The sequence below is a fragment of the Motacilla alba genome, chromosome 6 (assembly GCF_015832195.1).
Source record: "Motacilla alba alba isolate MOTALB_02 chromosome 6, Motacilla_alba_V1.0_pri, whole genome shotgun sequence".
In the NCBI taxonomy this organism is placed as follows: Eukaryota; Metazoa; Chordata; class Aves; order Passeriformes; family Motacillidae; genus Motacilla; species Motacilla alba.
In genome coordinates this window covers 8315754-8332220 of record NC_052021.1, presented here as the reverse complement: position 1 = coordinate 8332220, position 16467 = coordinate 8315754, and the positions used below count along the sequence as shown (strand labels likewise).

General features: G+C 40.2%; 1 long non-coding RNA gene across 1 annotated transcript; it reads left to right on the top strand.

Moving 5' to 3' along the window:
* Positions 1–461: 461 nt before the first annotated feature.
* Positions 462–16065, top strand: LOC119702265. Its single transcript, XR_005257301.1, has 3 exons — positions 462–599; positions 15602–15704; positions 15938–16065. It is a non-coding gene; the product is annotated as an uncharacterized LOC119702265 (long non-coding RNA).
* The last annotated feature ends 402 nt before the right edge of the window (positions 16066–16467 follow it).

The following is a 16467-nucleotide window of genomic DNA, read 5'->3' as shown; positions in this document are numbered from 1 at the left end:
ACTGCCAGCCATGGGGTGACCAGCAGAGAGGGGAAACAGCACCTGAATTGTTGCATGTTATTGGTGACAGACACCTCGATGGTTTTTAACACACCAGGAGGCCCCATGTGAGCTGCTCTTTCACAGAAATAACTCGCATGTGAAGCAGCTCAGCACCAGTGCTGCGAGCGGTCAAGGCTGACAACTCATGCCTGCCAGGGGGCAGGCACTAGAAAGCTACCAGGCTCTGGCTTTGTGTTCCCAGTCGGTAAGGAAACTGATAAACACAGGGCTGTTGTAGCCACTCTCACTCTGCCAAGGTCTCTGTTACCCCAAGGATGATGTATGTGTCTCCTTGGAAACCAGAGCACCGTGTCCTGTGCACACAATCCTCTGCACACTGCATTTGGAGAGCCAGGGCCCAGGTGCCTGCATACAGGACAAATCTAAGATTGTACTCTTGCAAGGCACTTCTAGTAAGTGAATGCAAGCAGGAGAAGTCATTAACATATACACATGAATGCATTTTCTAAATGAAACTTAAGAACACAGCAGAAGTAAGGGACCGAGGAAAGTTTTCTTCAATTTATGAATCTGACAAGACACATCACAGAATAATTGTGAGTATTGTTTTAGTGATCATTTGAGGGCACTCTAATTACAATACAAAACCATCTGCTCTTGGGGAGTGCTTAATTACTCTGTGTCAAAATGAGATTAAGCTTGAATTTCCTTCCATCTAGTTCTAACCTTAGTATGAATTGATCGTTAAAGAGAAACACTAGCCAATCTTATAAGAAATAGCTTTCGTCATTTGTACTCCTTTAAATGAGTTGCTGTTTCCTAGGAATCATCATGGAGTCATCTCTGCTAAATCACTAATTCCTCTGTGCTTGGTTCCTTATCAAAAGTCTCCTGTGGTCACCGAGCCCTGCACCAGCCTGGCCCAGGACTCAGCAGCACTGCTGCCATTCCTCTGACTGGGTGAGAAAGACTGATTTCACTGCTGAGGAGGATGCTTGAGCATTTCTATATGAAAATTATTATGAAAAGCAAAATTTTAAAAGCAATCCTGTTCATTAAACCTCCAGTTGCCTGAATTTGTTTGTGATCAGGTCTTAGGTAAACCTTGTCTTTTGACACACTCCCCTAACAACCTTCCTACAGATTCAGAAAGTTTCTCTTTATCTGCCAGTAAGAAATTAGTTTTATTGAATCTCCCCACACCCATAGATGGCTTTCAATATACTGCAAAATTTTATGCTGAAATGGACAACTACAACAGACAAATTACTGAGAGGAAAATAAGAACTTCAGTTCCATTCCTCTCACCTTCTACCTTTCCCTTTTGCCTCCACTGTCTCCTTTCCTTTAGCAGCTCTACATTTAATTTCTTCTTCCGCCAGTACAATAAACAATTATTTAGCTATTTCTTTGCTACTTCTATGCATAATTAGTTGGTTTCACCAAGAGAGAAGCACTAAATGGTTAAGAAAGGTTTCCTTGTTTTAAATAACATCTCTGGAAAAGTTTCTTCTTGCCTGAATGAGGATGTGAGTACCAGAGAATGCAATCATTTCTCGTCTCTCAGGCAAATTGGAATCATGACCTGACAAACTCTTCATGCTACTTGCAGTGTTGAGGGTGCTTAGGGTGGCAAATTCAGCCCAGTCTTCAGCAGTCTTAATCTTTAAAGAAAGCATGTGACAAGTACTCTTTTTAAATATGCAGTCTAACCTTGCATAAAAGCAAAGGTTAGAGAGGTAAAATGCAATAATTTGGGAGATTTTTCTTCTCAAGGGCTGTATGGTGTCTCATAAATCTGTATATACTAATAAGACTCATCTATCACTCCTGTACATTCTGTGCAATGTACAGGACAGAATTAACTGTAATTCTTGCTTTTTCTTTTTAAAGAGAAATATTCCTTTAAAGGGTGCCAGATTCACAGCAGTAGCCAGTGATAACCTCTGCTTATCCACACCTAAGAATTTACATATCGTGTAGTGTGTTTCTCATCATAACATTTCAATAAAATCCTTTAGATTTGACCTGTAAGAAACAGCTCTGAAAGTGGAAAAGTTTTATCTCCACATGTGTTCTTTGCAGAAGTGACCGAGCAGGGAGGTGCAGCAAGGATGCCAACTGTGGGAGGAGCACAGCTCCAAGGAAAGGGATTATTTTCGATATGCAACACCCATGAGCTGGATTAGCCTATCAAGGCATTTCAAAATCTTTATAAAAGTGCTTGCCCTCAAAATCACCTTGAAATATCATGGCCTTCACTACATCTACATAAGGAGCTTAAAACTTTCTTATTCTAAATTACTGGCTCTGGCAGCTATAAACACGTAACTTTTCTCTGTTGTTTGCTTTAGCTGCCACTGAGATGAATTTACAAGCCTAATAAAACAGCAAAATGTATTTGCAATGTAAAACCATCACATAGGTTTATTTCATCGAACTAATTTTTTCTAAAGTAAACCTTTCTAACTAATTAAAATATACAGATATATAACATTCACATTGTGGTATAGAATGTATTTTGATTTTATATAACAAGAAAGAGACATTTGAAATAAACACAAATAGTTTTCACAGATTATTCTACAGGTTATTCCATATTAAATCAATAATGTGCTGCTCCCCAGAGTTTTAGGAAAATGTATCTTGTTTTTGCTACTGTCCTTGCACACAGAATTCTGTATAAATTAGTGCATTCACAAAATTATATTTTCCTCCTAAAGAAAACATTGAAATAGCAGTGTTTTTTTCTCTCACTCTAGCAATTTCCATCCTTGCTGTTAAATGGAAGACAGGGTTATGCTTCCTACAAGAAACAAGATGAGCTATTAGGCAGAAGTGGTAGGACCAGCCTTTGCGTCTGCTGAGGGGAACATGCACATACTGAAGCCTGACATTCCTGTCTGCCTTGCACAACGACCACTAACAGCTTTATCCAATTAACCTTTGCTTTATCTGGCTTTGAGCTGGCTGTGCATATGCAGCTTACACATTTCCAGAGCACTGATAATGATAATGGCATTCCCAAAACAAGAGACCGGCTGGCACAGCGGTGCACTGAGACACCTGGCAGCACAGGGTGGCAGAAACACAGCACATGGCTCACTGCAGGGCAGGGGCTCTCCTTGGGTGACCAGGCTTCTCTCCAGCACACGGTGGCTGCAAATGCCAGCAGGAGCCTGTTCCCAGGACAGGCACACACCCACTGCAGCCCCCATCTGTTAACACTGACACGGGGTGACTGCGCTGCCTGCACCATCCTTTGCTTGTGTCCCTGGGGTGCTCCCTGCCTGAGCTCTGTGCTCTGGTGACAAAAAAGGAAGGCATAAAAGCCATTTACAGACTCCCATCCCCACTGCCACAAATACAGGCTGAGGGGAGAGTCTGTGAGCATTTCCTCGGAATCAGAACGTTCGTGCCGCGCACTGGCAAAGTCAGAAGTGTGTGGAAATGCTAAGAGAATTTATGAGCTGTAAATGGAATTGAATCGATGTGAAATTCCTCTACAACATTTGCCTATTCACTGTGTCGAACTATTTTGTCTTTTTATAATGTATCTGTGCTGTACATAAAGGCTGTGCACGAAGTACATCTGAAACATGTACCAGCCCATAGATTGTTTTGCAATCCAAGTGGCTTCTGACTTCATAGTGTTACTAAGTTAAAATAATGTGTTCTGGACTTTCAGACAGCAGCAACATCTATTTTTCTTTCTCTTCTCATTGCATTAAGGCTCTGAGCTGACACTGTGGAATCACTGTGGCAGCCTGGGAGTAAGGATGCACAAGGTAGGGAAACCAGTGTCCCATGCTGACAGCGAGGGAGAGCACAGGGACAGAGCTGGGCTGCCCTGCCAGACAGAGCCCTGCCACTCTGTGTGCTCTGGGACACTCACAGACACACAGCTCTGTCCCAGAGCACTGCCAAGCCTGGGGGGCATGAGAAAAATAAATGCCAGCTAACATAGATTGGGTATTGGGTTTATGATTTTAATTGTGAATGGTTATTATTCACACCAATATGGAGGTGATCACCACAGTAAACTGGGAAGACTTTTTAGTTCAGTAAATGAAGCAGCACAGTTCTATTCATTCAACCAATTTGGTTAGATTGACTACTGTAAATCCAAAATAGGACTTAAAAAAACCCTTTTTATAATACCACAAGCTAAAAGGAGAAATTTGCTCAGAATTGCCTCTCTACCTGACCCAGCATATCCCCATATCATCCCTGCTGGGGACAATAGCTCTCTTTTTTTCTCATTCTTTTTATGCTGAGGATGTTCTCTGCCTCTCAAGCTTTGTTTCTCTCACCTCTGCAGGTGCTTAGTGTCAACTTCAGTCCCCTGAATCTCTCCCTAGACCTTCACAGTACAAATCTTTGGCTTTTGTCTAGGTAAAGCCTCTGGAGCTTTCCTCAGAGGCAAAGAGAAGCTGTAGCATGATGCAGTTCCACTGTTAAATACAATTTAAAAGCCATACAAAGGAAAAAGGACTCAAGAACATGAAGGAAACAAGTGTATTTCTGCTGCTTGCTTTGCTGTCTTGTCAAAGCAGATCCTGGACTCTGGTCATAGCCTAACTGACATTTTGCACAGCAATTTATTTTAAATTGAGCATCGTGAGCTAATTCTGTGCATTTATGGACGCACACATCCATCACAATGCGCCTAAGCAGCACAGAGTGGGTGGGAAGGTTTGCTGGGAGACATCCATGACATGAGAGGCATCCCAAGAGGCCAGAAAAACACAGCTGATGCCCACCCTCTCATGGGAACATCCGTCTCCTCTTCAATGAATTCATTGAGAGCGTCAAGCTCTCGGTCACAAGGGTGTCTACCTGGAAGCCCAACAAATTCAGACTGAGTGAAAACTCCTGTCTGAAAGCAGTCAGGCTGGAGTAGTGAATGGAATCTCCAGGCCACAAACTGCTAATATCTCCACGCTAATATCAAGAGATGATGCTAAATAGAGGGAAGGTTCCTGAGAGTTCTGGTGGCTTTTGTTTGGTTCTCAGAACCCTTCACTTCCTCTGAAATAAGTTTGAATTGGGAGTACTCAAAGCACACAGGATCTGACCTTTCCTGGAATAAAAGGACCTCTATACCTATATGTCTTAAATCAAGTTTGGCTGTAGAATTTTTTTTAAATGCTTATTTTATTATTTTTTAAAGTTAACTAATGGTCTGGATGGAGCTTAGGACAAACAAAAGGTTATCATTGGAAGAAAATCTCAAAAAGTTCTGAAAGGTACATTTTTTCCACAGTTTTTTTCAAGATTAATTTTCCCTGAAAAATTCATCCTAATTTACTCTTAGATCTCTTCATAAGTCTGATTTATTAGAAAGCCATCCTAAATTATTTTCAGTGGTTCATCATCCATCTCCTGAACAATATAGAGAAACCATTTTAAAAAGAGAGAAAAGCCAGAATTCTGCAGTGGGAGTAGGAGAGAAGTTGGCCAGATGCCCCTTTATTTCTTTTCCTATTCACATTTGTCTTGCTACATATTGAAAATACTTCTCTGTCATATTTCTTTCTTTTTGATAGAAGGAAATGTTGAGAAAGAGGTAGAAGCCAGGACCCCTCATTACAAAAAGGCACACTTTGAGAATGGAACACTGAGGAGATTTCAGGTTGCCTTTTTCCCCCTTGTAGCCACTGCACAGACACCTCCCAGCTCCCACATCCTCCTGGGAAATGCTGCTGTCACAAATGTTATCAGACAACAGACTCATTCCAGCAGACCCTGCCTCTCAAACTCCGCTGTCCAACATGCCCTCCTGGGGCTCTTCCTGGCCCTTACTTAGGTAGGCTGATGAAGACAATAAGAATCTGAGCTTAGCTAATGAGCTTTTGCAAGGATTTCATCAGAGAGGAGAAATGAGTGACTGAGATTTGTTCGCTCTTTTCTGCTTCACCTTACCCAGCTATCCTGTCACAGGTTTTTGACCTAAGGAGGAAGCCCTGCAGTCTTCTTTTATTTTCTGCAGTCATTGTATCAATCATGTCTCAGAAGATTAAAATTTAATAAAGATCAGTGCCTAAAAAAGAAAACCCTGAATAATAGAGCAAATAGAGCAAAAGACTGAGCTGCCTTTATTCAGGAATATCATAAAATATGATAGAGATTGCTGACCACAAGGCACACTGAAGGAACAGAGGCCAGCAACCAGATGTGCTACCCAGGGCAGGTGGCCAACAGGCATGGGGGCAGCAGGGGAAGTCGTTATAGTGAGCTGAGCTTTGCTGCCCAGCTCTGGGGATTCAAACAAGGACACCCTGCTCTTTTCAGCCAGCTGTGCACATCTATGACCCTGCAAGCCTTTGGGCAAGCTGCACTGAATCCATAAAAAACAATCTTCCTCCACTCCCAGCAAGCCAGATGTTATTGGATATGTGAGCTTTATTTGATATCCCAAAACTGTACACCAACATGAGAGTCAACTTGTGGAAGGTGAAAGGAGTCACCTGAAATCTGGAGATAAAAAATGCATGCCTTAGAAGTCAGTAAAAGATTTCCATGGGAAGAGTAGACATGGTATTGTCTATTTCTGTTGACATATACTTGCTCTTTTCCACATTTTAATTTCTTTTCCCCTTTTGCAGTATCTCTCTCTGCTTCAAAGGCCACTTCTATGTTCTTTCTGGTAGATGATCACTTAAGTCAATATATCTTCAACAATTTGTGAGGAATTCCCAAAGCAAAGGAAATTTTATCATGGATTTGATGGTCATTTGTCCCATTCATCTTTTCCTTGGCCTTCAGGAGCCCCTGGCTCTTGACACATGAATAAAATCCCAAATCCATATAAGCCACAACCAGCTGTGCACTGTCTTCTGGGTGGGTGGGTGGGGAAGAGGAGGGAAGTCCCTCCAGTCCCCTCTGCAGGCCCCAGGCTTGCTGGAGTGAGGGATTTGATTGCCCTCGTTGTGGTGTAGCTGCCTCTGATTACAGCCACAACTCCACAAAGGCCTTTGTGAAACCCTGAGTTTTTTCCTAGGATCTCCTGTGGTGGTAAATTATAGTATGAATACACAATGTGGCAGAAAGTAATAATCTTGAGTAATGTAGCTGATCTTACTGCTCTTTTATTCCATTGAGTGTATTCCTGTCAGGAGAGGAATGGGCTCTCAGCTCCTGGTGCAGATGCTCACATCTAAAGCTAGACTTGAAATACTTCTCAGGGAGTCAGAGGGCATGTCCACAGTCTGGACACAAATGAGGAGAGATGTTGGCATTTCTGGTTGACAATAATTTCTGCTCCAGAACAGACCAGTGGTGGTTTATGGTCTGGGTTTTTTATTTTTTATTGACGGTGACTCAAACAGAGGGTCTATTATAAAACTATATAGATACATTTAGTGTGCATGCAGTTTTGTTTTGTTTTGTTTTGTTTTGTTTTGTTTTGTTTTGTTTTGTTTTGTTTTCTTTACCATGTTCAGAAACTTCAGGATATACTGGATAAATTATAAAAGTTTGATCATCCATTCTCATCCATTCTTTACTTGAAAGACTCCAGCTTGAAAACTGTGATTATGGACAAGTATTATAGTATAAGTTGTTTTATTTCAGAAACTGAGCACCTTGTACATTTTTATATACATATTTATATATATAATATATATTTTTATATGTGCATATATACATAACATATGTATAGTTGTATCATAAATATTACATCAGGGAAAAATTTGGACTGAATTTGATAAAGGAGACAGCAAAAACACGAGTTGAAGGAGATCTTGAAGTACTAATGTAATATGTACATGTATTGCAATTTTGTGACTCCTTTGTGGTAATCTAATCCAAATTGAATTCTGAAAATAATATCAGTTTATACAAAATAGAGAGCATATATAAATTCATCATAGGAGCAGAAAGCTTTATTCAACTAGATGATTAAAGGATTTTTTCTTTAATCTAATTTTTATGTGTTACATCCCATTAGTGGGTTCTTAGTGAATAAATCATTTCAAATATGTAATACCAAATAAGCCAGCTTCAGGTTTGACAACCCATTGACTACACACAAGATAAGAAGCAAGTATTGAGAAGAATGAAAAAATTAGCAAAGCTTAAACCCCTTTATGTATAGCTTAGTTATTACAGCAGTACCGAGAAGGAAAACAATAATTATAGTGGCTAATTCCCCTTAGACTAATACGGTTTAGTGAACTAATTTCTCATGTGTGTGCAATATTGCTCTCTACTGGCTGCTGGCTGGATAGGGAGAGGCAAAGTTTTAACCCAAGGAAACTTCATCCAACCCTGACTCTCCCTGTAAGCTGAGAAATTCACTCCTGAGAGGTCTGATCACAGCAGCAGCCAGCTGACTTTCAGGGCAGTGCTGCATACCCAGCTCCTTCATTGAAAACCCAATTAAAACCTTTGGAATGTGGTCTACACCACCTGGGTTTTGCAGTACCTGAGGGTTCAATGTTCAGGAAACATCCCAGAGCAAGGTAGGGTGACAACAGTGTCCCTCCCTCATGGTGACCTCCTCTAGTCAGCCAGCATCCTGCAGGGAGGACAAGGAGACCCCTGACTGATAGCCTGGAGTGGATGTAAAAAATAAAAATTATAAAATCTTTTCTAGGGTTTTAAAAGACTACCAAATGCAGTATTTCCTAGTGGTGAGAAGCAGTTACAGAACCAGTCAAAATCTGACCCTCAAGGTTTACCTAACCTGCCCCAGGGGACTCTCAGAGTTCATCCATTGATACAACTTCAGATTTCTGCTGAGATACGAGGGAAGGGAGTGAAAGGAGCTCGCAAGGTCACAGAAAATTTCCTAGCATTTTCTTGGTGTCTCCCAGATCATTTCCTTGGTCATTTGGAGCATTCTGATGTCAAAATCAAAATGAACTCTGGTAGCAGTGAGGCTCAGCCAAGCTTCACGCTTCTTTTTTCATTGTTATTTTTGTCGGCCAAAAATACCTGTTGACTAAAGCCATTCACTTCCTACTGACTGTGTGCTTCAGCAGCACACAGCATTCTAGGCTGAACCTGCTACAAAACTAGGCTTCCTCAACCTAAAACAGTCAAAGAGCAGAAATCAAGGATTTGAAAAGGTAGTGGGAGAAAAAAACCCAACAACTCTCACCGAACGTCTCAGAGGGCCATGACCTTAACTGAGTTGGGGACTGAGGTGACTCATTTTGCTGTTTGCTATTTCACCGTGTAACTCTAGGTCAAGAAGGAAATCAGGTGGGCTCCTCCAAATGCCAGGTGGCTGAGATGGCCTTTCTGAAAACCCAGAGTTGTGAAGAAAGAAGAGAGAGACGAGATCAAAAGCGAACGTCTCGTGTCAGGAGACAGAGCAAAAATGTGGCAGTGGAAGTGGGGGAGCCAGATCAAGAGGGGCCACAGAGGGTATCAGACAAACAGGTCCTGTTGGCTGTCTCAGGAGCTTGCACCTCACAGCCTTGAAACGATGGGCTGGTTTGAAGGATGATGTGGCTACAACTTGTGGGAGCTGAGTAAATGGAAGGGCTGGTAGGGATGAAGGTAACCTTACAAGAAACAAAAATTGATCATTACAGATAAAGAAAGGCAGAAACTTCAGGTCTGGAAGTCTGCAAGCTGTCCCAGATGAATACAAACTTTGTTCACTTCTACTATGAAGGTCAGGGGACAGTGAAGGGAAATTGAAAAACACGATACATTTTCTAATGGTTTTAAAAATAATTTCATTCATTTGTGTTCACCTTGCAGAAAGCCAGCCACTTACCTAAATGTTCTTGTACTGACTAAAAAAGTTGGGTTAGAAACTTCTATTCAAAATTATTTACCTAATTTCAGACTTTTTCAAGTGATTCTAAAGAAATTACAAAAAATTCCAAACTTTCATAAAACACGTTTTACTTCTGGGGAATATTGCAATATATTCTGCATTTAGCTTAAAACTGGACAGATTCTGTTAGGGTATCGTCCATCACAATTGAAATTAATTATGAAAGAGTTCAAAATGTGCTCTGGAACTCAGAAATCCTGACACAGTCCCCTCCATTTTCTTTTTTATCTCAGAAAGACTTTCCCCCCAGTGAACTCATCTCAAAATGCCACTCTAGGAATCTGAGGGTTTGATAACCTTTATGGTCATTAAAATATGAAAGTTTTGTCAAACAAAGCTCTATCCATTACATATTCTGTTGGACGGGATCCACTCCCACTTCAGCCCATGGTTTCCCAGCCCCTGGCAGGAGTCCTCTGGTGCCAAAACTAAACAACTGAGGTTAATATGTCAGCATTTGTCTCTGCACCACCAGTCTCTGGTGAGCATAAGTTAAGGCTTTTAACATCAATTTTTTCCACATAGGTTTTGCATTTAATTACAGAATAAGGTCACTGTGTGTTCCAAGAGCAATCATCTTACTGACATGTTACTCTGAAGCCAGACTTCATCCACTGTGACACATGCTGGTTATGCACTGGGAAATGGAGCTATAATGAAGCGAGGCTGGGGAAAAATACACTGGAATCTGAAGTAATGCCAGCTGAGAAAGAGCTTATGTCTACTCTATTATTATTATTATTATATTTAATAAGCAAACTTTTATGCCTGCAGAAGAAAGAAACAAATGAGAGCTTTATAGGCTAGATATAAAAGCTTTGCATAAAAATGTGTTTACTGAGTTACAATTACCTTCCTTTTTGTGCTAAAATAATATAAAAAAGCAGGACGAAGCAAATGGAGATGCTTACAATTACGATGTGAAGAGGAAAAAACTCTCTTAAGGTAGAAGACAAGGGTGTATTCCAGGTAGTGGCTTATGAACAGCTTTGTTCAGGATCCAGAATTTTCTATAAAGTGCATCATGAGTTCTGGTTAAATGTAGGACCAATTTAGAGATCCACTGAAGGACCTGGCAAAACTGTAAAACATTGCTGATAAACAGTTTTGGACTTGGACTATTTCTGACATCATCTCATCAGCCTTCTTAAAAAGATGTCTCAGTCATGACCTTTGAAGCTGAGGCTGCAGAGGTGGTGAGGATCCCCATCCTGCTGGGGCAGCCCTGAGCGTGGCAGAGCTGGTGTTTGTTAAACAAGTTGTCAGCTGGGCCCGAGCATTCCTCACTGAACTCCTCATTTCACTTCTGCTGTGTCCTGGCAGCCTCTACCATGTTCACTCCTCTTGCCTAACTGCATCCTGACTTGAGATGGGGCTTTGTGGCACAGTAGAAGGTGGGAATCACCACAATTTCTGAAGCATGATTGAGCCTTAAGCCCTGTTCCAGTGTAGGGCTATTTTTCCTGTTTTCCTAAAGTATTATAATTGCTGCAAAAATTGATCAAAATTTTCACATGTTGCAACAGGACCTCTGAAGATTTCACAGCTGATTGCTATGCTGGATATATTTTTGGGGTCCTTGCTGCTCTGCTTCAAGACAAAACCTGTCACTGAGGAATGCACTGCTCTTTCAGTATAAACAAACAATCAGAGTTTCATTTTTCAGTTTCCAAATTATATAAAAACTATCTTGAAATATAGAAGATCTCATTGCTATTTTCTAATCTTTCACACCTCTCTGACTCACCATGGGCTAATGCCAAGTAAACAATACATTGAGAGCTCTTTTGTATCCAGGTCTGTCTTTCTTCCTTTCTTGTGCCCACCCAGTAAGAGTGCATGGATTCCATAGGTGAATCCATCCCTGAGTAATTTACACTGTTTTATAAGGAAATGATTCTGGGGAAAGTATCAGGAAAAAATCCCTGCTCAAAATTTGGGCCGGGTCAAAGCTTTGTGAGACATATATAATGTACATTTTTTGGTTTCAATGTGTGTTCCTATTTTATGTTTCTTGTTATAAAATCATTGCGCAGACTACTCTGTACATTCTTGCTGCACTCATAGAGATGCATTCTTTAGTATTTTCCAGAGCACACTTCACATCTGGAGGATATTATTTGCATAACAAGTTTCTGCCAAGACCAGCATCTTAAACTAAATCCCAAGAATATTAACTCCCAGCAGAATTTTATAGCAAGCTCCTTGTGACAACTACTCAAAAATAAAATCATTTCCTAAGCAAATAGGCTGGCTTCTGGGCTGTACCTGGAAACAAAGCTTCTGGGGGCAGAATCAATCTGTTTGGAAGTTGACTGTGTTCCTGTGAGGATCCCAACTCAGTGCCAATCCGGTTATACTCTTAATTAATTTGCAGACTGTATCAGCCAGCCCAGTGAAACAGCAGCATCCAAGAGGCTTAAGCTCCCCAGGTTCCAGTAACACGGAACCCCCTCAGCCAGATCTGGGAAATCTGTAAGAGCCTGGCAGGCTGTGAATCACATGGCCTCTGATCCTTTCACCAACTTTGATTCTGACCTGCCCTTCAAATTATTACAAATCATTTTGGCCCTTCTTCAGCAAAAGAACAAGACAAAGCTAATCTTCTATTATCAAAGCGCTTTTCCAACATGGTTGTGACACAAATTCTTCTTTACTTTTAGCATGGCCTGGCACAGCAAGAAAGTCTTCTGACAAAAACGTTGCTCTGAGGAAAGCTTTAAAATTTGTTTACCTCAGGCATGTCTTTGTATCTTTTCTTTACTAACTTCAGTTTTACATGATTATTTCCTTTCTCAAGCACTTCCAAGCTTGTATGTGATCTGCATATTAAGGTTTCCAATTCTAGAAACACAAATCCTTCCTTTACATCTGTGGCAAACCACTATCAGCACTTATTACTACTGTCAAGTAATTACTGCAAATTGATCTGCCACTTCATTACAAAATCAACAGAAACTCAAAAAAGTAAAAATAAAAACACACACAAACACAAAAACCTCATGGTAACAATCTGAACAATTAAAAAAATAGAAAATTTGTAAAATTTCTAAATTACCAGGGTCATTGTCATCTTTTAGTTATAGAGTAGCTTCAGTATGTTAACATATAATCTATTATAAGCCAATTCCTATTTCTAAGCCTTCCTTACTTGCATTTTTAAAAGAACTTCTCTTGAATATGTCAAAGCCCTCAATAAATCGACATTACAATATTTTCTGGGGAAGTAATAGCACAAAAAATATTTAAAATATTGTTACTAAAACTTCAGAGATTAATTTCATTTTATTCAAGTTTTCCAACTAAAATAAATCCAGTACCCCATACTGTTTTAGTAAGAATAGTAGACTATTACTTTCTCGCAGTCTTGCTGTCAAAAAATGAATAAATAAATAAATATATAATTTCAGACAAAACCTATAATTTAGAAAGAAATTGCATCTGTGGGAAACAGAAAAAAAAATGTCATTGTCATGAGGAGATTTTTTTTTTCCTAACTAACCATTTCAGAGTCCTAGAAAATCCTGGAAAATTCTTGCTGATATTCTGTCGCTAAAAAGTTGCCATGGTGTTGGGTTTTACTGCTGGCTTTCATCTCCTGCATGAACGTGCAGCATATTAGATTCTCCATATGGGCTGTGTTCATTAAACTAGTCAAAGATGACGATAGTATTCCAACAAATTGTTGTAGAATTTTAAAGAATCAGAAGCAACATTAAGAAACATCCTAAAAGCACAGACCTGAGCAATTAAAGCTGATTAGCAATGATTTCAAATATGCATATGCATGCCAGATTTACGTGTATATGCATTTTGAAAGGTGTTCAGTATTATTCTGCAATAACCAAAATGATTATGGCTTACAAGTAACAGTTTTCCCATGTTTATAGGCACTGCAGACTTTAATAGTGCAACATTTTGACCTTTTTATGCTAGAGGTGATCAAAAGCGGGGAGATATGGAGGACTGAAAGATCAAGGCTGCGTTAGCAGCAGTCTGACATCAGACATCCACTCTTCAAATCATATTTTTCATTCCTGTCTCAGCCTTCCCTCTGTACAAAACATCTTTATCCTCATCAGTCTGGGTTAACCATAGCCCAGCATTTTCTAAAGCTTTTACACCACCTGCAAGCAGCATTTTTGGATTTCTTAATATTTGGATTTCTCCTGGCAATGCTGTAATCTTGTTTTATCATGCTAATCAAGGCTTTGGTCTTCAGGGGCTACAGACTCACAGAGCACCCCTGACCCTGGCAGCATATAGGCAGCTAGCCTGTCCCAGGGCATTTCAGTGAGCCAGTGCTTTTCCCAGCACTGCCTGGGATCAGAGTATCCAACCTAGTCCAATTCTTGGATATCATTACTGGAAGCCTCAGTAAGGGAGGATGTGATAAACCTGCCTGTGTTTGGTGTGTACTTGTTAAGTGCTTACAGTCACCACGAAAGACACTGTGAGCTCAAATTTGTCCTAATTTTCACCCAAAACCTCAGAGTCGTTCAGGACACGGTGTCACCCACCGTGGAGCACTGTGGAACACATTCTGCTCCTACTTGCAGCCTAATTAAGCTTTTCCTCTTGGGGGAAAGCCCATCTAGATATCACAGTGTCCATGCCCGATTAACTCCTGAAGAAGTTGAAGGAATGGAGACTGTACCAAGAGCACAAATTTTAACCAGTCAGCACAAACAACCACAATTTTGTTTTCTTGTCTCACTTGCTCGGTTAAACATGAGTGGCAGCTGCAAAATGAGTTGTTGCTAACTGACACATCTGAAGAAACAAACTGAAACATTTTTGCTAATTTCAATAGCTTTAAATGCTTTTACATGAGAGAAAGGAAACATGACGGACGGAAATTTTTCTATCAGCAGCCAAATTGCATAGCCTTGATAGTTTCCAGAATAGACACAACTTCATGACACCATGAACCAAGGAAATAAACACAAGTCCTTGCTGGAAATTACACGCTCGTGCAGTCTGAATTCATTAAGTTCTCCATGGTAAATTGAGATAATTCTCAGTTTTGCTGTTGTGGGTACAGAAGAGGCAGAACCCCTTCCCAGACTAAACAATACACATCAACCCCCCTCTGCCAGCTGACAATAAAGGAAATCATAATCAAGCATCACCAAAGAAACATGTTTTTCTTTCCTAAAAACAGTTTGCTTTATTGAGTAGAACGCTTCAGCTCTGAGAGATATATATTCTGTTCTTTTTTCCTTCCACCAAATGTCAGCCACTTCAGATATTCTCAATTCCCACACAGAAAAGATGCCTCTGACTCCACATTATTCTGAAATGATTAATTTCTATGGGAGCAACAAAAAAAATGCAACCATACGAAATAATGGTTGCAATAACCACCTATATTGCTTTCTGTATATTCAGAGCTTTATTTTTTTGGTCTATGCAAAGATCCCCAGTGGGATATTTCCTTGTGTGAAGCAGAAATGGCTGATGCAGAATTAATGGTGGAAGTTTGTATATGTGTGTGAGTGAAGAGAGAGGGAGGTCTTTCATGAAGGTCTCTTGTATTCCTATCAGGACAACAATTTAAAATGACATTTTTTATTCAACTTGAGGCATTTGTAGATATTTCCTTTTTCTCCTCATTCTTTTTGGGAAATTAGCAAAATTAAAGCGGTTTCCAATTGGAATTCCCTTCATTATCCATTGCTGGAAAATTAAGGTTACATCCTAAAGTATAGCCCAAGAAATGGGAAAATTTTGGTTTACCACAAATCATAGAAAAGTAGGTCTGTCAATGTCCTCTGTAATTTATCTGCTTTTCCATTCCAGATCTTTTTTCTAAACTTCTCCTGAAGATCTGCAGTGATGGGACTCCAGCTCCTCAACTTGCTTTTACAAGCTCAGGTTTAAAATCCTGCTCCAACATGCTTAGGTATTTACTTTTCATTATTTGTAATCTCAGGGTTGAAAACTCAGTAAACAAGAGAAATGTCCTGTGGGAGATGGGAGGCTTGTTAATGAGTTAGCTGAAGGCAGGGGTCTTTACAGCCTTCTAGACCTGACCTGTTTCATAATTCAACTTGGATTATGGACTTTGCTATTACTATTTTTCTTGGGATATTTTCTACCTGAGAACAGGTAATTGTTTTTACCTTCCTCCTGCAGGAATCCTTAATGCTGACCCCTACTGTGACCAGCTGGCCATCTTTCCATCTTTTTCTCCTAGAGACTGCCTTTACTTCAGGAAAAGCAGTGTTTGCAGATGGAATTTTACAAATAAAGGCAGAATCAAGTAATCACACCATTCTTGCATCTTTCTTCCACACCACAGGAAAATCTACCCTTCTAACGCTTCTTGCCCAGTTGGGGCAAGAAAAATTAGAGATATCACAGGAGAAGCTGGGATCAAGATCTTCCAGTGGTTGGGTATTTGAAATAAACATCTTATCTCTGGAGTTAGCCCAGCAGTGGACATTTTTTGATTTTCCCTTTCAAACATTCTGACACCTTTTTGCAGCAGCAAAAGCCACCACTGTTTATGCCGCTGACACAAAAATCCAAATAAGGGGAAGAGATTTGATCTGCAGTTCCTTCACATCTAAAGCCCAATTAAGAAGACCACTACCTGTGGAACTACATCAGGTTCATTGTTTTTTCTCTTGGCCAATCCAAGTTTAGGTGCACTGAAGTTTCCT